The sequence below is a fragment of the Cupressus sempervirens genome, chromosome 2 (genome assembly GCF_028749045.1).
Source record: "Cupressus sempervirens isolate cs-2001-9-10 chromosome 2, ASM2874904v1, whole genome shotgun sequence".
Lineage (NCBI taxonomy): Eukaryota > Viridiplantae > Streptophyta > Pinopsida > Cupressales > Cupressaceae > Cupressus > Cupressus sempervirens.
In genome coordinates this window covers 82524822-82549586 of record NC_143119.1, presented here as the reverse complement: position 1 = coordinate 82549586, position 24765 = coordinate 82524822, and positions in this window count along the sequence as shown.

Below are 24765 nucleotides of genomic sequence, written 5' to 3'. Positions count from 1 at the left end.
GTGTACTTCATTTTTTTTTATCCTATGGGATGATATTTTGATCATGATGTATGTTATTTTAGCATCTCATACCTTGCGACATGTGCAACAAATGAGTATGCATCATTTTGAAATGGTAGATTATTTTGTGATATTTTGGCAGATGTGGTTATTCCTATGTCATGGACTTTCTTAATTATTGAACTTAAACTTAATAAAACTTTTATGTACGATTCAACATTATGGAACCTTTGAGAAATATAATTATTATTGTCTTTCTTATATATGTTTGTGATGTTAATGTATGCTATTACTTCCACATTATTATCTCTTGTATGTTTTAATCTTTTAAAAGAAATGTTTTAGTAAACTTTTCAACATTATAGGTTAATTTCTCTTGGGTTCCCTAGCGGGTCATTATAAAGAACTTTAAACACTTGGATATTGTTTTGAAAATTTGATTCGAAACTAACTATCAATTTGGATAAGTGTGAATACATGAAAGAGGAACTAGTGTACCTTGGCTTTTGGATCTCATAGGGTGAATTGAAGTGATCCTCAGTTGGTCTACTCCTAAGACAACTAGTGAGGTAAGAATTTTCCATGGGTTGGCTTAGGTTTATAGGAATTTCATTAGATATTTTTAGTAAAATATTTGCTCTAGTATTAAATACCATTAAGGCGGGTATGAAAACCAAATTTTAGTGGATAGAGAAAGATGACAAGGGGTTTGAAACCTTGAAAAAGAAAGTAGCTACCCATCTTAATACTGCCTAGTTTTGACAAACTATTTATAGTGGTAGTGATGCTAGTAGTGTTGTAGTAGGGGAATTGTTGAGCCAAGAAGGTAGGCATGTAGCATTTTATAGTGAAAATTTAAATGAAACCATGAAAAGGTATTCTTCATATGACTTGGAATTGTATGCATTAGTTCAAGCCTTAAGAAAATGGAGGCATTACCTCCTACCCAAGGAATTCCTTGTTTACTCTAATAATCAAGCCTTAAGCTTTTTGAAATCCCAAGACAAGTTGAACCATATGCACATGAAGTGGGTAGATTACATTCAAGCCTATACATTTATTAGCAAACACAAGATGGGTCAAACCGACAAGTTTGTTGATGGATTTAGAAGGAGGTTGTTGACAATTCAAGAAGTTCAGTTCAAGAGAATAGGTATTGATAGCTTAAATGTATTTTATCAAGATGAGTAAGATTTATTTGCAACTTACAAGGTGTGTAAAGACTTTGGGAATCACTTTCATAGTAAATATGGTTATTACACTTTACAAAAGGCCTATTATTAAAATTTGGTTAATGATATCCTAGGAGGATATTTTGGCCTTAACAAGATGTTTAAGTTGGTGCAAAGATTTTACTATTGACCAGAAATACATAAGGATATCAAAAAGTATGTAGAAAGTTGCATAATATATCAAAGGGCTAAAGGAATATCCTTTAATGCAAGTCGTTATCAGCCTTTTCCCATTCCCAATATGTCATGGGAGTGTTTGAGTATGGATTTTATTGTAGGGTTACCCAAGACAAACAATATATTTGATAGCATCTATTTCATGGTGTGCACATTTAGTAAGATGGCTCATTTCATACATTGTAAGGTAATGCGTGATGCATGTCAACTAGCTAACTTGTTTTTCAAAGAAGTGATAATAATTCATAGTTTTTCAAACAATATAATATTTAATAGGGACACTAGATTCATAGCTCATTTTTGCAAAACATTGTTGAAAAGGTTAGGTACCAACTTGTCATTTGGGTCTACATAGCATCCCCAAATACAAGGGTGGACAAAAGTTGTCAATAGGAGCTTATGAAATCTTTAAGGTGCCTAACCAAGAGTGGTTAGTCATGAGACCATGTCATATATCAAGCTGAGATTTCATTCAATGATAATGCCAATAGGACAATAGAGAAAAGTCATTTTGAAATTATTTGTCCTATATCCTATGGGTGTATTAAGAGCTCAAAGGTCTTGGAAGATTGAAGAAGAGAAGTGTTAGATTGTAATGACTAATCAGGGAAGTACTATACATACTCCATAATTCCTTGTTGGGGTATACTCCATAAGCCCTTTTATATGAAAATTGGTTCTTGTAGTGGTATTGAGCTATAAGGGATTACAGATTTTAATTAGGTTCAATTATGATAGATGCAAATGGAAGACTATCTTTATCAGAAAGATTTATGGAAGTTGTTGGAAGGTAAAACCAAGAATAAGGGATCTATGTCAAATGATGAATGGGATCTTTTAGATAGAAAGGAACTTGGAATTATTTGATTATGCTTGGCACCATTGGTGACATTTAATATTACAAAAACAAAGAAAACAGAAGAGTTGATGCAAACCCTAGTGAAACTATATGAAAGGCCCTCCATTTCAAACAAGGTATTTCTCATGAAGCATTTATTTTATATGAAAATGATAGAAGGTGGATCTATTGTGGATCATTTAAATGAGTTTAATACTATTACTAGTTAGTTATCTTTTGTGGGTATCAATTTTGATAAAAAAAAATTAGGGCTATCTTGATTTTGTGTTCTTTGCTTAAAAGCTAGAATGGCTTGGTAATGGCTATGAGTAATTTTGTTCCTAGATCTAGTACCCTAAAATATGATGATGTTATTGGTGTTTTTTTGAGTGAGAAAATTCATAGGAAATCATTAGGTGGATCTACATAAGTGTTTTGAACACACAAAGTAGAGGCAGAAGAACTGAAAGAGGAAGTGATTCTAGAAATCATGGGAAATCAAGAGGAAAGTCAAAGGGGAGGAGGTCTCAATCAAGAGGACCAAACAACTACTAGTACTATGAAAAACTAGGGCATAAAAAGAAATATTGTTGGAATCAAAAGAAAAATGAAGGAGATACACTAGATGAAGACAAGGAGGCAAATATGGTAAGTAACAAATCCGAATAGGATGTTTTACTTTTGTCTTTAGAAAGTGTTGATGATTCATGGGTTTTAGATTCTAGTACTTCATTTTGTGCTACACCTCATAGACATTATTTCATTGATTATGTCCAAGGGGATTTTGGACTTATTTATTTTGGGGATAATGAACCTTGTTAGATTGTTGGAAAGGGAAAAGTTATGGTTAAGTTGTAGAGTGGGAATCATTGGCTACTACATGAGGTAAGACATGTTCCAAGTCTGAGTAGGAATTTAATTTTAGTAGGAAACTTGGTGATGAGGGTTGTGTATTTATTTTTAATGACAAAAATTGGAAGGTTTCAAAAGGTTCCCTTGTAGGAGCAAAAGGTATGAAAGTAGGCACCTTATATCTTTGTATAGGTCATATTGTTCCTTCTACTTTAATTGTTTCAAAGAAAAATGAATTTTTAGGAATAGTTGTTGTATTTGAGAAATGAGAACAAATAGCTACTATAAATTCTGATATAGCACTATGGCACAATAGACTTGGGCACATGACTGAGAAAGGTATGAAAGTACTTCATTTTTACCAAGTTTTAAATGTGTTAATATGAATTTCTATGAAAGTTGTGTGTATGGAAAACAACAAAGAGTGAGTTTTGTGAAGACTGGGAAGGAAAACAAAAAGGAGAAATTAGAACTTGTGCATACCGATGTATGGGGACCAACTCAGGTATCTTCCCTTGGTGGCTCTCATTATTATGTTACATTCATTGATGATGTAACTAGAAGAGTATGGGTTTATTTTCTTAGACAAAAATCTGATGTATTTCAAACTTTTAAAAAATGGAAATGCTTGGTTGAAAATGAGACTGGTAAGAAATTAAAATGTCTCAAATCTGATAATGGTGGTGAATATTGCTATCATGAATTTGAAGATTATTTCTCCACTAATGGTATTCATAGATAGAAAACTATTCCAAGGACTCCATAGGAAAATGGAGTGGCTGAACACATGAACAGAACTATAATGGATTGTGCAAGGAGCATGAGGTTGCATATTGGGTTGCCCTTACACATGTGGGTAGAGGCTATCAATACTATTGTATATTTGATTAATAGAGGTCCCTCTACTCCTTTGGGTTGTGGTATTCTAGAGGAAGCATGGACTGGTAAGAAGGTGAGTTATTCTTTTCTCAAAACCTTTGGTTGTGAAGCATTTTCTCACATAGATTCTGAAAAATAGAACCAATCAAGAAGCTAAGTCAAAGAAATTTGTATTTATTGGTTATGACATTAATGAATTTGGTTATAGGCTTTGGGATTTTGAAAATCATAAAATTGTAAGAAGCAAGGATGTCATATTCAATGAGAAAGTGTTGTACAAAGATCAGTTGCAACAACATGAGAAGAAAGAAGATGATTATGTAGTGCTAGATGATACTCCAAAGGATGATGTTCTTGTCATTCCTCATGATGTGCAACAATGACAACAAAAATACCACACACACCGATGAATTTCAGACTATCAACAAGGCAAATTAGACCTCCAAAAAGATTTTATCCCTCTTTGTATTTAATTTTATTTACTGATGCTGGTGAACCTAAATGTTATGATGAAGTTGTGCAGGTGAATACTAAGATTTAGTTGGAGTCTATAATGAAAGATGAAATGGACTCTTTGTTGAAGAATAAGACATGGGATTTATGTAATTTTCTTGTAGATAAAAGAGCTTTATAGAATAAGTGGGTTTATAGGTTAAAAGAAGAGGATGGAGCTAAGAAAAGATTAAAGCTAGGTTAGTTGTAAAAGGATTTGTACAGAAAAAGGGAATTTATTTTGATGAGATATTTTCTCCTATTGTTAAGATGACTTCTATCCGTACTATTTTAAGTATTGTGGCTACTGAAGATTTGCATTTAGAGAAGCTTGATGTTACAACAACCTCTCTTCATGGTGATTTGGATGAAGAGATATATATGGCTCAGCCATGAGGATTTGAGGTCAAAGGTAAGGAGAACTTAGTGTACAAATTGAAGAAAATTTTATATGGCTTGAAGCAAGTACCTTGACAATGATATCTGAAATTTGACAATTTTATGCATGAGCATGGATACAATAGGCTTTATTCAGATCATTATTTTTATTGTAAGAGGTTGGATGATGACAGTTGCATTATTTTATGTTTATATGTTGATGATATGCTTGTACTTGGGTCTAACATGCATCATATTGAGGGGCTAAAATGTCAGTTAGCACATGCATTTTCTATGAAGGATTTGGGGATAGCAAAAAAAATACTTGGTATGCATATTTGTAGAGATAGGAAGAATAGAACATTGATGCTATCTCAGGTTGATTATGTTGAGAAGGTGTTGCAATGTTTCTTTATGGAGAATGCTAAAGTTGTTAGTAGACCTTTACCTGGTCATTTGAAGTTGACTAAGGAGATGTTTCCCAAGACACAAGAAGAGGAGGATAAGATGTTAAAGGTTCCCTATGCTTTAGCTATAGGAAGCTTGATGTATGCTATAGTATGTACGAGGCTAGATATTGCACATGCTGTGGGAATTGTTAGTAGGTATATGAGTCATCCAGGAACTAAGCATTAGAATGCAGTCAGATGGATTCTCAGATATTTGAGAGGAACATCCAATAAGTTTTTACACTTTGGGGGCTCTACTACTACTTTACAAGGCTACGTTGACTCAAATTTGGCAGGGAATATTGATACCAGGTGGAGTACTAAAGGTTATGTCTTTACTATTGGTGGGGTAGTTGTGAGTTGGGTTTCTAGGTTATAGAAGGTTAATGCTTTATCCACTACAGAGGCAGATTATGTTGTTGCTATAGAGGTAGCCAAGGAGATGATATGGCTACGATTCTTCTTGGAAGAATTCAAACACCCTCAAAAGGATAATTATTTTTTTATAGATTGTCAGAATGACATTCATCTTGCAAAGAATTTAGCTCTACATTCCAAGACCAAACACATATAGTTGTGGTACCATTTCATTTGGTCAATTTTGGAGGATGGATAGTAAAAGTTGGCCAAGATACATGCAAATGAAAATCTCATAGATATGTTGACAAAGGTACTTACACAAGAGAAGTTAAACTCCTCTTTAGCTTTGGTTGATTTTCTAGACTAAACATGAATCCAAGAACAAGAGAGTCTAGGGTAGTTTGATCCAGTGGGAGTCTCATGGAGTAGCAACATAGCTATTGGATTAGTCTCCAAGTGGGAGATTATTATTTAGTGTGGAGCTTGATCAGTCCCCAAGTGAGGGATTGTTAGATTGTGGTGACTAATTGGGAAAGTATTGTACATTCTCCATAATTCCTTGCTAGAGTTTAGGGCTAGGCCAAGCCCCGAGTGGGGGTTTGGAGGTGGAAACCCCCAATATAGCTAGGGCTGTTAGGCCATGACTATTCGAGGGTAGATCCCCTAAAAAAAAATTGGGCCCTATTTTATCAAGATTTTGGGCCAACATGTAATTATTAATTGTAACCATAAAGTAGTAAAAATACTTGTATAAAAGGGCTTAGGGTTAGGGATTGTTTCATAGTGGTGATGTGAAAATTGGTTCTTGTGGCGGTATTGAGCTATAAGGGATTACAAATTATAATTAGGTTGTAATTATTGGATCATAATAATATCAGACTTACTATTTGGTGTACATAGCCTGAGGATTGGGTGAACCACATTAAATCTTGTTGTCTTGTGTTCTTTTTTGTGTGATCTATTATTTTCTGATATTGGTTATATTTGCATGTAATTGTTATTTCTATCCATGGTTTAATCCTAACAAGAAGAGCATATGCAAAATATTTTGCTCAATTAATAAAAGAAATTCATGAGTAGGTAAAGCATACTCTGATAGAGAATTTCCAAAAGATCAAGGATAGGGTACATATAAAAAAGATGGAAGTTTATTATAAGATAGGTGACTTATTCATAGTGCATTTAAACAAGGCAAGGTTACCCGAGGCAGTCCCTAGTAAATTAAAAATGAGGGGAATATGCCCATAAAAATCCTAGATAATTATGGTGATAATGCTTACAAAATTGACTTGCCATAGGAGATAGCATTATCGCCTAAAGGATGTGCACTAGAGGCATTTTTTGAGATTTCTTTTATGATTATTTGACTAGATGTCATGATGAAATTTATGATTTGAAGTGAAATTTATGTTTTATGAGCTTTATGCTATTAAGAATTTATGAGAACTTGGGTTTTGAGAACCAATGTTATTTTTTGGGTTGCCTGTTAAGGAACTAAATTTGATCAATATTACTCTTGTTGTATGGGACACTATTGTGGTTTGTGATTTTTGGGAAGGTAGTCTAGGTGCATGTCTATGGGAGTAGCTTGGAATGGGGCTAGGGCCCAAAGTGGATGCCAGGGTAACTCATTGTAAGTTGTGTAACAAGTGATAACATAGTAAATAAAATATCTTGCCTAGCCCATTCCTTGAGATACATTAAAAAGATAAGTTAAAGATTTTTCCTCGTCCATGCCTTGAGTGATTGTATAGACTAAGGATGAGATGGACACAATACCTTGAGAGGTATGACTAGTTTCCTCATTATCACGAGAGGGTATTTTGGTTTTTCATAGATTCACTAGGAGGTATAGAGTCACTAGGAGGTCGAGGTCCTAAGAGATTGCCAGGGTAACCTTAGAGTTGGCTCATGTGATGAGACTCCATAGTATGTAACCTGAGTCTCCTTCATATTTTTTTAATATTTGCCTCTAGTGGTGTATTTGTTGGGTATTACTTTTGATGGTGTATTTATTGTGAGTTGTTACTCATTGATTGGATGTTATTTATTGTTGACAATTGACTTTGATTAATGAATGATCAGTTATTCATTGGTGGTGTTTTATTGTTAGAGTTAGTGATTGATGGTTTACTTTTATTGATGATAGTTGTTATCTATTGGTCATTGTGTTTGTGTCCTTGACATTGATTTCAAGGTTGTTGTATATTTTTGGTCTTGGTATTTGTATGTTGACTTGGTACATGGCATTGGTATTAGATGAGTGTCCTTTTGATCTTGATTATGTCTTCTTCTTGAGTAGTTTGTGTTACCCTTGAGGTGGTTTTGGCTATCAAGATTCCTTTCCTAGGATTATTTTATTATTTCATTATCTGTGTGTGGGTTGTACATTATCTCTCCTACACGGTGGGAGTGGGAGCCTAATTAGGTGACCACATAGTTGAGAGGTAGTGTATTCTTACCATTTGGATCCCCCTTAGATTGAAAAATGTTGGATGCTCCTTGATACAGTGGTACCATTATCATTCTTCCTCTTATCTTGAAGACTTCTATTCATTTTATGCATCTATGTATCATGTGTTTTGAGATCCTATGGGATATTGTATTGCATATTGATGTACTTGTATCTATTTTCACATACCCTGTGACATGTGCAGTGGGTAATTGATTAGATGTGCTTTAATATTATTAGTAATACTTATGCATTTACTTATAAGACTATGTATGTGTTTATTCATTTTATGATTATGGACATTGTAATTAAGACTTAAACTTATTAATAGAACTTTCTTAAATGTGACTCAATGTGAAGGAAGCTTTGAGAAATTGAAATTGTATTTGCAATTGATTATGTGTTCTTAATGTGTATGTATATATTGCTTCTCCAATATTGTTACTTTGATGTTGTTTGAACTTGAAAAAAAAAAATTGTTCAGTAAAATTTGTAACATATTAGGTTTATTTATTTTGGGTTCCTTAGTGAGGCATTACAAATAGTGACAAAGACATGCAAGATATAATGAAGGGTATTGAGCACTTATTGAGAAATAAAAGAATAGTTATTCTTTTATGGGAGGCAATTATGAAGAAGTAAACATGGAAATAGAAGAAGCCATTGTCAAATACATGACTTCAGTACCCAAAGTCAAAGAACTAAGCACAAATTTAGGGGGAGAAATCCCTAGGTCTGTTGAACAGAGTAAACCATCACCACTAGCAATGGAAGCCAAGGACAATTAGATGATAGATCTATCTTCCCATATCTCTATTGGGACTGGCACCATGCAAATTGGTGCCACAAGTATGATAGTAAACATCACAGAAGATCCTTTCAAGGATTTTGGGCCAAACATTGTTGGAAATATTATTAATTACTCCAACATGGGTGAGGAGGAGAAGAGAAAGAATGAAGCAAAAGAGAAGAAGAGAAAAGAAGATGAGAAGAAAGAAGACGAGAGAAAGAAAAGGAAAAAGAAAAAGAAAGAAGAAGAAGAAGAGGAGAAAAAGAAAAAAGAGGAGGAGAAGAAAAAGAAGAAAGAAGATGACAAGAAGAGGAAAGAAGAAGAAGAGAAGAGAAAGAAGGTGTGAACTTGAAGGAAAAACATTGTATTCCAAATCTCTCATGTATTTTAAACTCGCCAAGGATATCGATGAGGAACTAAGGTGAAAGCATTGGAAAATTAGCCAAGTCAACTTGGTGTGAAGATTGTAGAAGTTGAAACACATGTTAGTAAGACTTATGATGAAATAAGTCTATTAGAGATGAGAAAGGAAAGGATTAAAAAGAGGTTATCACTTTTGAGAGAACATTTATCTATGAAGCTAAGCACAATTAAGAAATAGATAGAGGATTTCCTAACAAAAAAGATATGAGTGATGGTTATAAATGTAATGATCCACAATTTTGCAATTTTGGAAATTTTGTAGTTTTGAATGCTAATTTTGAAAAATTCTTTTGAATAACATTTTGGGACTTAGCTAATTTTCCCATATATTGTCATCAATGGCAAAGGGGGAGATTGTTAGAAATATGTCTAGGTAGGATGAGTTAGGATTTTCATTTATGGAAACATTTCATTCTGGTATAGAAGGCTTGACTTACAATCAAAGAATCCATGATTAGAGATAGAAAATTGTCTACGTGTTATACAGTTTTGTTATCAATTCAGAGGTAATCTCAGTATTGCAAAGTCTACAAAGGTAATCAACACATGTGCAGTTAAGGACAAGTAGCACAAAGTGTCATGATGAAGTACCTAAGTGCACAGATCAGTATAGATGAAGTTAGAGGTCAAATACCAACAAAGGCAGTATACACAACAAAATAGAGTACAATAGAAATAGAGGAAAAAAGTACTAAGGAATTATTTCAGTCACAAAATAATTACTTAATTGTGTAGGGGTGACATCCTAGATGTTTACCCTAACTTAGCATAACATGTGAATGTATCAAGCTGGCTATACAAGAGTTTTTGTGAAAGAAAAAGTATACGTATAGAATCACTACATGCAAAGTATGTGAATATGTAGAAGTACGAATGTGAAGTATATTATGGATATATGAACTGAGTATGTGATATCAAAACTTGTATGAGAGATCCATAATGTGAATTTTGATGTAAGATCATAGCTATGTGAAGTACAACAAACTATAGATAAGAGGTTTTGGTATCTATCTCATTTTGTATAAAGGCACTATATTGTATAATTACATGTTAAGGTAGTGGGATCTTCTTGCATATAGTTGTAATTGTATTACTAACACCTCATAGGGTTGAATTAACTCCTAATAGGGTTGAGGCTTATAATAAGGCCTAGTCCTCTAACAAGGACTGAGACACTATATGTAATTCATGGACTCCTAACAGGGTCAATATCCTTAATGGGATTCTTTTGTTTAGTGAATCATTTTGTGGATACCATCCCTACCGAGGATTTCCCTTGGCCAAGGCTTCCTTAGTTAACAAAATATGGTGTTATGAGTTATCTTTGTGTATGGTTTTATTTACTATTCAACATTATTAGTTTACTTTCATATGCATCTTGCAAAAATAATTTAATAATATCCAGTTGTGGGTTAAAAATGTTGTTTTGCACCCTTAGATTGCATGGATGCATTGATAGAGAAAAAGTTGCATATGTTACAAAAAAGTTACCTTGACAACTTTTGCTACTTTGTAAAGTTGCTTTGACAACATTTCAACAATATTATGAGTCTTGTGTCCAAATAGTTATGGGAATGCTCAATTAGTTGGAACATGGAGTGGAGATGTATTTAAGACCTTCTAAGTCATTCTATAGAGGTTGCATGCCCTATGTTAAGTGTTGTAATACAAAGTAACTAATATTAGCTGCAAACTTGTGCATAGTGGCTTCACAATACGAGCAATTCATCTTTACTTGATTAACATTTGAACTTTCTTGTTGTACATAGTTAGTATAATCTATTTCCTTCATTTGTGTGCTTTGGTAGGAATAGCCATGAAGTTTTTCTTGATCAAATAAAATTCCAACTGCTCACTACTATTTGCTATCAATTTAAGGGGTTGGTCAATAAAATTCCTCATTCTCACAATTTCATGGCCATGGGAGATTTTCAAGATGAGGGAATGTACTTTCAATTCCATTTGGTGTTTTTCAAGAATGTTGAGTTTTTTATTTTTGCAAGAAAGCCCTAGGCAAGTTAGACTATTGCCCATCTAGGAACTTGTATATTGCAAAGAAGTTTTCTTGTAGGAGAGGAATGAATTAGTCAATCCAATGATTTAAGAATTTTGTATGGTGCAAGAATAAGTCATGATAAAGAGTTGAGACTTGGTTTAGTCCATTTGAGTGGATTTTGGGTAAAAAGATTGAAACTAGTTGATTTTCCTTTTGAACTATCTAATTTGGAGTTTGGTACAATATGGATGATCTGAGATCCATGTTAGAATGTAAATTCCACCAAAACAATTGGGGGGAATTAGTTGTGCTTAAAAAACTTAAATTAACTTTACCAAATCTAAATATGTAACCAATAGATGCAAGATAACAACAATGTACAATAACACAATATTTTTTAACTATGAAAACCCTTGATTAGAGGGAAAACCCTAGTGGGAATGATGCCCACAATATTGATGTACACATATGAAAATTCCTTGTGAAAGTAAAAGACTCTACTAGGAGCCGATGACATACAATTGGTACATGTATTCTCTATTAGGACACTTTAAATCCTTGCTAGAAGATTCCAACCTCGTTAAGAGTTGCTTCAACTATGTTAGGAGCTAATAGAAAGTCAATTGAACCCACTATCCAAATTGCTTCATAACTACCTTCACAAAATAATTCTCAAGATAACATATCCAAAGGTGAACTAATTAATATGACAACTTTCCTTGCCAATATAGTTCCTTTTAATTTCTCAGCATCATCTTCAACTCTAATCTCATCAAATTCACATCCAAAGCTTGCATGATAAAATGATCATATTGAAATACAATGCATATGCAAGTGAAACATCTTTCCTTCATACCATGTCCTAACAACTAATAAAGTCAGCCTTAATGCTTCCCCATTGTACAATAAATAATGTGGGACCTCAATAAGATATTACATTACACATTACATTATAATTATATATCCAAAACAAATCTCAACACTCATCAGTCTAATAGTGAACATATGGCACATTACACTTTAGCAACCATCACAAAATTAACTCTACCATATTCTACCTCAAACAAATCATGAATATGTCTTCAACTAAAATTCAAGCCCACTAAACAAGCATGTACCTTGCTAAAAAGATACAACTCAAATACCAAAAAATTATTCTCTAGACATTGGCCTATAGCCAGTCTTTAACAAATCTGCAAAAGCTCACATGCATCTTTGAATTCCTTTCTACCAATTAGATAAATCATAAAGACATATCCAACAAAACATTGCTAGCATGCATCCTTTGACTGAGAGGACCAAAAAGCCAATATGTTGACATAAATGACAAACCAAGTCATGAATGCAACAAAAAACCTTAGACCTAAGCATTAATGAAGGTACTATCAAGCTTCTTCTTATAGGTAAAATGAAGTATAATATCTCTTTTTGGTGTCCTACAATACTTTCGAATAGTTCTCACAAAATCATAGCAAAAGCTTTAATTACTAGAATAAAATCTATTGTAGAAAGAAATGCTCAATCTAGACAAAAAAGTTTTATTATTGGAGGATATTTTCTTAACAATCTTATTTCAGCTTGGAAAAATTGAGTGTGCTCAACAAACATGTCATATGTTCTTATTAAACTTGATCTTGAAAGATGTGACAAGATTCATTGTTGGAGATTTATCCTTAAAATGCTTCCCTGGCTTGGAATTAGCATTCAAATGTTCATTCAAGATGTTAATGTACAAATCATTGTCCTTTTTACTACATATATATACATGCTTACAACTAATACTCTTGGGTATTAGTTGATTTGCAAAGGGCAAATCAAATGAATTTCATTGATGGAATCTCCAATCCTCAAAATGGGTGTTGTTATAATTCTCATTACATTAATAAAAACTTGTTATTATTACAAAAATCCCAAAGTTCTAACTACCCATGATAAATTTCATATCTAACAATATAAGATGGGCCTATTTTGCATTGGGTACTTAAAAATGGAAGTAGATAGAAATCTCAATTGTGTCACAACTAGACTTTTTAACTATAGTAATAAATTATTTTCTTTAGATATTAAGTTCCAAGTTGCTAACAAAAATATTTTGGTGATGTAATGCCTACCCCTACTTGAATTTTCTGATTTTTTTTCACTGGATTTTTTTGGGCCTCTTCTATTATTATGTTTTATGATTAGTAGTGTTGGATTACTAGAATTGATTAGTTTTATTTCATATTCAGTTGATATATGTTGATGTACTTAGTGCCAGTTATTTCAGTTATTGAATTATGTTAGTTAGATGAATGATTTTTATGTAGTTTCTAAGGATATTTACCCCATATGTGCATGTGTATGGTGTGCGTGTATGTTTTCTTTATGTTTGACATTTCTGATGTGGTTGAGAAAGGGAGTCGTAGTCACCTGCTAGTCAGGATCTACATGATGAGCCACTTCTTGGCATTGTCTGTTTAGTTTAGAATATTGTGTTTGTACATGTGTGGATTTTATGCAAATTGTGGGTATTAGGTATCAACTTCCCTGAATTGCTAGGATATGTGTACCCTATCACATTATTTCAATGGTATAAGTAGGGAGATAACTCTTGAGTCCAAATCCTAAACCCTAAGCCAATTATCCTAGAAAATAGGACAAGTATCTGAGTTAGTTTACCTGTCCAAATTCGTCAAGTGACATGAATTCGTGATTTTGACCCTAGAGTTTGATTATTTTATTTGCCTTCAATTGAGTTGTAATTTTTGGTTTTGTTGGTATGTGGTGATTTTCTATTATTATACCAAGAGGTGTAACCTACAATGGTAGAACAGGCGAATGAAGTGGTGTGACCATGTTAATGTTAACTTTTTCATATTGAAATTTTAAGGCTGACTAGTAACTTTTTAATATTAAAAATTTAAGCCCAATTTATTGTCACATCCCATAAAATTAATGATATAAATATAGAGTATGCATTTAAGAAAATACACATTTCAATATTGGAGCGACAGTACAAATATAAAATGCAGAAAAAATACAAAAACGATAAGTAACAACAATCGTAGAAAACATATTCTACTTGTAGATCATCTGATTACAACATTGCCATATAATTTTATATAACTAATTCTCCCTTATTCATTCCACCACAATTGAAGATTTATCTATTTCCACTCTTGTCTTATATCTCCAACAGACTCAAACTATGATTTTGCTTCTACTTCACTTTATTGTCCAAATTCATGTTTGCAAAGAGGGCAAGATGCCTTTGTCAACAACCACTTATCAACACAGTCAACATGAATGTAGTGTGTGCAAGGAAACTCTCTCAACTACTCATCATCCATTATCCCCTAATTGTGTCAACAAAAATTGTGACAACTTTTCCTAAAAGTTTGTGATCTTGATAGGACAAATTTTAGCTTTTTCTAAATTAGTTAGCCTCTTAATTGTTGATTCAAGAAAATAATAGGATCAAGATAGATACTATATGCATTCCCATCTCATCACTTAGGGCCTCACCTTCTTATTTTTTGGCATTTGATTTTTCTTGAACTATGCTTCAATTTCTTATAGCAATGATATTACATTGATCAACAAATTCAAATGGGATGCACACCTCATCGCACTTTCCAAATAAGAAAATGATAGCATTATTTCCCTTAACCACACATGAGATTTTACACAAAGGTAAGTGACACCTTTAAAAATAGGTTCCTTTCAATAATAAATGGCTCAAAACAGAAGAAGAGTTTTAGGTAGTGATTTTCAACAAGTGGGAATCTTTAAGTTATCCATTTTCCTCAAGCAAATAAAACACATCTTCATTTTGACGATAGGAAGACATGAACAATTAGGTCTATAATTAATTACTAAAAAAAATTGAAAATACATTTCCAATTAGCTAAAATTGAACATACCACATCTTTGGATGAAATGGACCTTTCTTGCACAATATCAACTGCTATAATGCCATCCTCAATCGAACTCTTTGATGGATTTTATTCTACAAACATTTAAGAATGTTGTTGATTAATTTTTAATGGATAGCTCCTCTCAAAGTTTTAATTTGAAGATAAATAAAGTTTATTTGAAAGTTGGTTTGAATTAGGGGTGAGCTTAAATTTTAGTGATGATCAGCCTCAGGTACAACTCTATATCTAACTCCAAAGCTATTGAACTCTCAGCAATACCCTTGAAACTATAAAAGTCTGAAGGCCTTGAAACCCAAAAAAATGAGATACCTAATTATATTGCTAGCATCATCATTTTTAATTCATGTGGACATATGGCCTGCATGCCATTACCTCACTTTTAAAATATGAATGGAGAAATGTATACTTCACTTTACACTTTTTTGTTCCATGTGTTGTGTTCTCAAACTAAAGGATAAAAGATGGTGTTTGGTTAAAGATATCCTATCCTCTGTTCAAGTTAGTTAAACAAAAGATTTTATAAATAGGTTTATGAAATGATTTATAGTGATATGGCATTGTATATTAGGCATTTTATAAATAGGTTTATAAATGATTTATAGTAATATGGGACTATTATTAATTTTCCAAAGGTGATTTTTAATTAACTATAAATAAGATATGCATATCAAATTTTTTAATAGAATTTGAACTTGTGATCTCTCTTCTAAATGAGCAAGTTCTTTACAACTCAAGTTAAAAACAAATTGTGTTTATAATTATATGTGAATAAGAAATATATGAAGATTGTCAAAAGCGTTAACCTACAATAAAAGAGGCTTCCTTTTATACACTGTAAATGAATTTTTATAGATTTTTAAACTATATAATTTGAAGATTCATGTCGTTTTATATTTTATGTTAAAGAAATATTCTAATATAACTAAGTATTGATAGATGGTATATTTTTTGCAAAGTCAAGTTCTTTCAACAATTTCTTTCATCTTTGTGTGTATATATTTTTATAAATTTCATTTCATTTTATTTTCATTTACATATATTTTAGACATTCTTCATTATTACTCATTTACTACAAACATTAATACACTTATACTTATTAGTTCATCTCCCACTTTAATACTTGCACTATCTTGGCCTTGGTCAATCCTAGAATGCATTGTTGAAGACTAAATTTTGAGAATGAAGAGCAATAGAGATAGTATTAAAGAGAATATACTCAAAATTATATGAGACAATAATGTGAAAAAAGGAATAATGCTCAAAGAGAGGAAGCTACAAGTCCTCAAAGTGAAGAGCAACAAATACAACACAGAGAACATGCACAAAATTATATGAGACAATGACATGAACAAATGACTAATGTAGAAAGAGACGAAGAAAGAAGTCATCAAAACCAACTTGATAGAGAAAGACATGTCAAGCGTAGGGCAGCTATGATAATGGAAGAGATTGAAGAAGAAATGAGAGAACATGCAAATGAGATGAGAGCACATTGTACACAAACATTGTAGGATAATCAAAATATAGCAAGAACACAGACAAAAAGAGCTATGAACCTAGATGAGTTGAATGAAAGAGAGAAAGAAAAAATTCAACTATGTAAACATGAATCGAATCAAGGACAAGCTCAATCTCATGAAAATGGTGGGTTTAGTACTAATGGGATGAATTATATGACAATAGATTGTGTTCTACAAACACCAAATGATCAAGTAGAGGATCTTATGAATGTTGATTCAGGCAATTATAATTTACAATAGGAGTTGACATCTCAAATAAGAAGACAAAGACAATTGAAAAGAACACAAACTAGAATGGATAAGGGGACAATCAGTACTATTAAAAATAATGGGATTGACTTGAGGACATTATAAATAATGTTTTAAAATGGACTAGATAAATTGGCTATGCCGAGTATGTGCTACATTTGTTAAGAAAGTTATCTTGTAATGAAGGTTGTACGGGTCCTTGAAGGCCCTATTTGTCATCGATGTCAACAAGAAAAGAATGAACATCAATTTTCAGCATCAAACAACATGGATCCTAGTCCACAACCATTAGACCTTTCTAATCTAACACAAATAGAAGAAATGTCGATAGCCATAAGTTTTCTACAAGAAGTAAGATAAATAGCCAAAATCTTACCACATCGAATAAAAGATTTACCTATTATCATTGTTCGAAAGAAGGATCAATGTGGAACAAGTTATAATTTTACATTCAATAAAGAGAGGGTATACATAGCACTTCAATTTAAAATAAAAAATGATAAGTTCTATATAGATGTTCAAATTGATGAAAATGCACTTAGTGAGCTTACATCCAATTCAGATGATAACATCTTTGATCAACTAAACTTAGTTCATATGGAATTCGATTTAGATGCAAATGAGTATGTATTTGTGGGTCCAATAATGGAGATGGATCAAGGAAATATTATCAATCATACTACATCAATGGCCTCTAAACCACCAAATGCATGAAGAGAGATGGAACTAATTCATTCATGGATAAATAACCCAAATGTAGATCCTGGATCACTAATTGATTAGCCAGGAATTGGAACATCTCCAATGAATTAGTATGTCACAAAAGGATTACTTGATATGGCTTTTCCAACACCATTTCCATATGGACAATGAGATTGGGTTAAACCAAGATTAAGAATAGTCCATCTTCATGAGTTTTTTAAGCATTTACTTTGATATAGAGATCATCGCTTAGGACGACACCCATGATTTAGGTATTATATGATGAATATGATCATGCGCAATTGTGCACAAAATCTATTAGTAGTATTTGTCGAAAAGAGCTTGCAAGATATACCAATCACATTCAATGAGTTATGAGAACATATAGAAAATGTCCCTCACTCACATCTAGTAGATCGCTTGATGCATTTTGAGAATTGGAATGCCAACAATTTTCTTTACTTTGAGTACAGCGGATATGTATTGGCATGACTTACATGCATTAATGCTAGGAACAAAACCATCTAATCCATAGGAAGCACAAAAATGGCGACGAAATTTTTTTTATTGACTGCCCACATATTGTTGCATATTATATGCATCTAAGATATACAATGTTTCGAAAGGAAATACTAGTAAAGGGAATGAAGGTAAAAGATTTTTGGTCAAGATATGAATGGCAACACAGAGGATCACCACATGTGCATGGATTCATATGGTTAGAGGAAGCACCTAACATAGACAACCTTAATTGGAGAAATCATGATGAAATTAGGATAGTTCAAAAATATTTTGATTCTATTATACTGCATGAAATTCAAGGGGAGATCCACATCAACAAAACATACAAGTATGATACCAATTCTTACTTCTATAGGTATTCAACATATATTATGCTCTTTTTTTTTTTTTTACTTAATAAAATATGGTATATCTTCAATAATAGGTCCTACAAAATTTTACACAACATCCATGCCTTAGAAATACACAACAACTAAATCAAGTAGACTTTGAACGTGATTATGAATAGTTGTTCAATTGTGTTGAACATCATACAATATGCAAAGAGGGTGCTTGCCTTCGTTTAAAAAAAAGAGGGAAAATGGTTTGTAGGTAAGATACTTATATAGATTCATTTACTAAAAAATGAAAAAATAGTGTATAAGCTAATAGTTTGCTTTATATTTTTAGGTACAATGCACCATGGCTATTACATCTGGATGGATCAAGATTATTTGAAGATCCAACAACAGGAGATAAAATATATGAACTAGCTAGAAATGTTGATTGAGTAAACACACATAATCATACCATACATCAGTTATGGAGAGAAAATGTAGATTGGAAAACCATTATTTCAAGACATGTTGTAATGAATTATATTGCGAAGTATGCAGCAAAAGTAGAAAAGAGTTCTGAGACATATCATCAAATGTTGGTAAGACTTGTGAATATTGAAAATTTGGATGAAGTAGCATCAAAAGGCATATAAGAGACTACTAATTGAAACCCTAATTGAAAAAGATATTGATGCACAAGAAACATGTCATATGTTATTAGAGTTGTCATTAGTAGAAAGTAGCAGAGTATTTGTTATATTAAATGTTTCAAGAGAGGTGTTCAAACCGGTAATAAAGAATGAAGAAAATGATGATGAAGCTCACCTATAACTTTTCATTGAAGGATATATGGATAGACCATATGCAATGGAAAGTGTCACACTAATAGATGCAACTAGATCTTGGACTTATAATTTCAGAAGAAAATGAGATAATAAATGGCAAGCAAGGACAATGGTAGCTATTGTGAGAGTGTTTCCAAGATTTACAAATGTGCTTTCACAAAACTCAGAAAAATGGGTTAATTTATGTTGGTCAAAGTTATTATTGTACAAACCATTTTGTAATATAGAAAGAGATATTGGAGTAGATGATACTAAAATTATATCCAATCAGAAATTTCTTAATTATAATCCATGGCATGTAGATAGGAGGAATATTGAAAATGAATCTGAAAATCATGTTGAAACTCATGATGATTCTGAAGATGAAAATGAATTACCAAATAATCAAAATATAATTGAGCATGAGTGGAAGATAATATCAAGACTGCATCGTGAAAAAATGATGGATCTAACAGAAATAGATATGTTGGGAAGAAGAGATATCGACAAACAAAATCCATGGAGTGCAGAATATTGAGGAAAAGAATACACAAATAAAGCAATACATTTTATCAATGCTATGAAACAAAATGATTTACTTATACTTGAAGATATGATGATGAGTATATCATATGAAACGTTAGGTGTTAAGCAAAAAAAAGCACTTGGTATTATTATGAAGCATTATAATCAAGGTGAACATGTCATGCCATTATGTATGATAATTCAAGGAACAACTGGAACTGGGAAATCATATCTAATTCAAGCCATTTGTCAAGCTCTTTATTATGCATCAACACCACAATGTTCTCCCCTATTATTATTAGCACCAATTGGAATTTCAGCTTTTAACATTTGTACATCAACAATTCATTCAACTCTAAAAATTCCTCTTACAGATTTTTCTGACTTACAAGACACAAGGCTCAACAAGAAGAAATTCAACATATTAGGTACATATTAATTGATGAAATGAGTTTTATTGGACAAAATTTGTTACAAAATATAGATTCAAGATTATGTCAAGCTTTTCCAAAAAATTCAAACATGAATTTTGGAGGAAGATCAATTATTTTAGTAGGAGATTTGGGACAACTGCCTCTTGTTAGTGACAAGCCACCTTATGATAGTAATGTTCATGAAAAGTTATTATGGGAAGAGTTCAAGACTATTGTTACTTTGGATTAAGTGTTCAAACAAGAAGGTGAAAGTGGAGACCAACAAAGGTTTCGCCAATTACTCATTAATATATGAGATGCAACTCCAACTATAGATGATTGGAAATTATTAATGACAAGGACATATGTTTCATTTCCCCAAAATGTTAAGGAGGAATTTGATAATAATATTCATCTGTTTGCAACAAATGATAACGTTCATAACAATAATAGAAAGAAATTGCATTCACTGAGAAAGTCAGTTGCCCGCAGCATTGCATCAAAAGAAGGAAGTACTGATCTAGGGGGAGGTCAAAATGATGAACTAGATATTGAATTATTATTTGCTAAGGATGCAAGGGTCATGTTAACATTTAATTTATGGATTGAAGCAGGACTTGTCGATAGAGCTTTGGGATACATTCAAAATATCATATACAAACTTAGAAATGTCCCACCAGATCCACTAACATATGTTATGGTTGAATTTGACAATTACTTTGGAATGCCATTTGAAGATGAAGCTCCAAAATTAATTCCCATTTCTCCTATACAAAGAGAGAACACACGTCAATTGCCTTTACATTTAGCTTGGGCATTAACTATCCATAAATCATTGGGATTAACACTTTCCAAAGCAACAATTGACATTAGACCTAGAGAAAGGACAGGACTAACATTTGTTGCTATATCACAAGTTAAGTCATTAGATGGACTTCAAATTTCACCACCATTTTCTTATGATCATTATGAAAAGATGAAGACAGGGAAGCAACTTGTGAAAAGGAAAGCAAAGGAGGAATGACTCGAATCTTTGGAAATAGATTAATTGTACGCATTGTATATACTATATTTCAATATCTATAAAACATAATGGATATGATAAGCATGTGCTTTGAAAAGAATATTTCAAATTAAAAATTTAATAGATTTCAATTTTACATGTTGTGTTGCGGATACTACTAGCTTAGATATCTTTATACATCTATCTAAAACACTCCTGAGATATCAAGCTCGAGGTGCCTATTTCAAGATGCCTCGAGTTTGATATCTCTTGGCGTGTTTTAGATAGATGTATAAAGATATCTAAGTTAGTAATCAAATCAAATTAAAAAATAATTTAATGATTTAATTTAATGAAAATTTTATTTTAAAAATTGATATTTAATTAATTAAGAAATTAATTAAATAAAATAATTAAATTTAAAGATTTTATTGAAGTTCTATTTTGACTTATTTATCTTTATTTAATTTAATGATAATTATTTAGGAGTTTTATTTTAATAATAAACTCTAAATAATGTTATTAATTAAGTTAATAAATATATTATTAAAAATGTCTCGTGAATTAATTAAATAAAAGAATAAAATTTAAAGATAAAATTATAGTTCTAATTTTGGCATATTTATAATTATTTAATTTAATAAAAATGTATTTAGGAGTTTTATTTTAATTAATAAACTCTAAATAATATTATTAGTTAAATTAATAAATATGATATTAAAAATGTCTCATGATTAATTAAAGTGAGAAAGAAAATTAATTTAATAAAGATATTTTAATTTAAATTGCATAAAATTGTTGCCTGAAAATTGTTATAGAAAATTCAATATTTAATTACATTTAAATTAATTAAAAATTAATTTAATAAAAGAATTAAATTTAAAAGATTAAATTAAAGTTCTAGTTTTAGCATATTTATGTCTATTTAATTTAATAATTATTATTTAAAAATTTTATTTTAATAATAAACTATAAATAATATTATTAGTTGAATAATAAATATTATTTGACTAAAAAGAAAATATTAAAATATGTGAATATTTGATTAATTAAAAACTAATTAAATTTATGCTTTAAATAAAAAGTCTAAATTAGAGCTCTAAATTTAGCGGTCTAAATTTAGAAATTGGTTAAAGAAAGATTAGAATATGATGTTATTTAATTAGAAATTAATTAAATATGTACTTTAGTTCAAAATATTTATTTTAAAAGTCTAATTTAAGAAGTTGGATAAAAATAGAATTAAAATATTCAAATAATAATGATTTATTATTGTTTTATTATGATTATTTAATTAATAATTATAAAATTAGAGTTGCATTTAAATAATGAGTTTTAATTATTCTTATTGATTTAAATAATAAACTATGCTTTATTAATAAGTGGAAGAGAAGAAAAATATAAAAAGAATATTTTAATTTTTAAAAAAAATTAAATGTGTATGAAAGAATTAAATTTAAAAGATTTGACTAAAATTCTAATTTACGCATATTTATATTTATTTAATTTAATAACTAGTATAGATATATTATTTAAATCTATCTAAAAAAATGTCGATAGATATCCACTATAAAATAATAATAATTTAATTTATTATATCTAAAATTATTTATATTTCCTTTATCTCCATTTATTTATTTTTTACTAGCTTAAGATTTTAATTTTTATTTCTTAAAAAGTGGATGATTTATATCTCCAAATATTATAATTTAAACAAATATTTTATGTGGTATTTATTATATTATTTTTAAAAGTATATTCTATTTATGGTAAGATTGAAACTTTTGACATTTTGATGGTTGTCAAATTAGCCTAGAAGAATAGAAGTTAACATTAACATGCTCACACCATCCCCCTCCACCCATTCTATCATTGTAGAATGCCTATCGGCTTTTACTGACTTAAGCTTTTTATTTTAATTTCTTAAAAAATAGATGATTTATATCTTCAAATATTATAATTTTAAACAATTTTTTTATGTTGTATTTATTAAATTACTTTTAAAAGTGTATTCTATTTATAGCAAGATTTAAACTTTTGACATCTTAATGGTTGTCAAATTTAACCTAGAAGAATAAAAGTTAACATTAACATGCTCACACCATCACCCTCCACCCATTCTACCATTGTAGAATGCCTATCAGCATTAATAATTTATTTAGGAATTTTATTTTTAATAAACTCTAAATAATATTATTAGTTAAAGTAATAAATATTATATTAAAAATGTCGCATGATTTAATAAGGGAGAGAAAGCTTTAATTTAATAAAGTTTACTTTAATTAAATTGCATAAAGTGTGTGCATGAAAATTAAAATATAATAATTAAAAAACAAAGGGTTTTTGCATGATAGCATGATCAAAGCTTTGATTTGGGGGGAAAACTCTTTATTAAGGAAATTAGAGCTCATTTCTAGATACACAAGTTTGGAGAAGTTAATTTCTAAAAAAGACAGTTTTCGAAGAAAAAGGAAGATTCTTGCATGTTTATGCGTTCATTGTTTTAGCATCAGATTCAAGTAGGATCCTATGAGTTTGTGCAGTAGTTGTTTGTTCTTTGAATTCTTGTCTTCTTCATGTCTGTTGTGTTTCTGTTTTCAAAAGTTTTTTGGGTTGAAACTCTTGTTTGAGAAAATTGATTTCCATTATAGAATTTTCTGTGATTTAATCTAAAAACCTTTAGTAAGTATTGAACTTTAAGGTTTTCAAAACCTAATGAATTATGAAATTCACTTTTGTATGCACTTTATGTGACTTGTGATTTACTGGTGTTCGGGTTTTTGAGTGTCTTAGCTGTGGCCAGTTAGGATGTTTACTATGAGGCTTTGGGGTTTGTTCTGTGATGTCATGATGATGTTTGTATATGATCTTTTATACTCAACCATGGTAATGTGTTTTGTATGCTCTATGAGGTGTTTTGATCTATTGATTGTTATTACTTTCTAGTATTCTTGTGTGAAACTGAAGCGAATGGTGTAACCTATCTAATATAACCTGAGTCTTTGATCAGTTATATTTGGATTTCTTTTCAATCGCTTGTATAAGACTGAGGTGTTTGTATGATTTTTTCTTAGTGATGTCATGTTATGACATGGATTGGTTTATGTATACTTGATTTTGGAATCAGTCCTGTTAGGATGATTGTATTGGTGGAATCTGTGATTATGATCAATGTTTTTCAATACTTTGCAGTTGCTTGTTTAAGAATTGATGTCTGGTATGTGGTCTTTTTTGATATTTTGATTTTACTAAGATTATGGTAGGTTATCTAAATGTCATGTTGGAAAGTGGCTTGCAATGGAGGCCAAGGCCCAAAGTGGCTACCAGGGTAACCCATTATAGGTTATTTAATAAATGATAACATTTCATTAAATGGGTTTAAAATGAATTAACAAGCTATTGACACCACAGAAAGTCACTAAGGGGCTAGAGGATTAAAAGACTGGCAGAGTAGC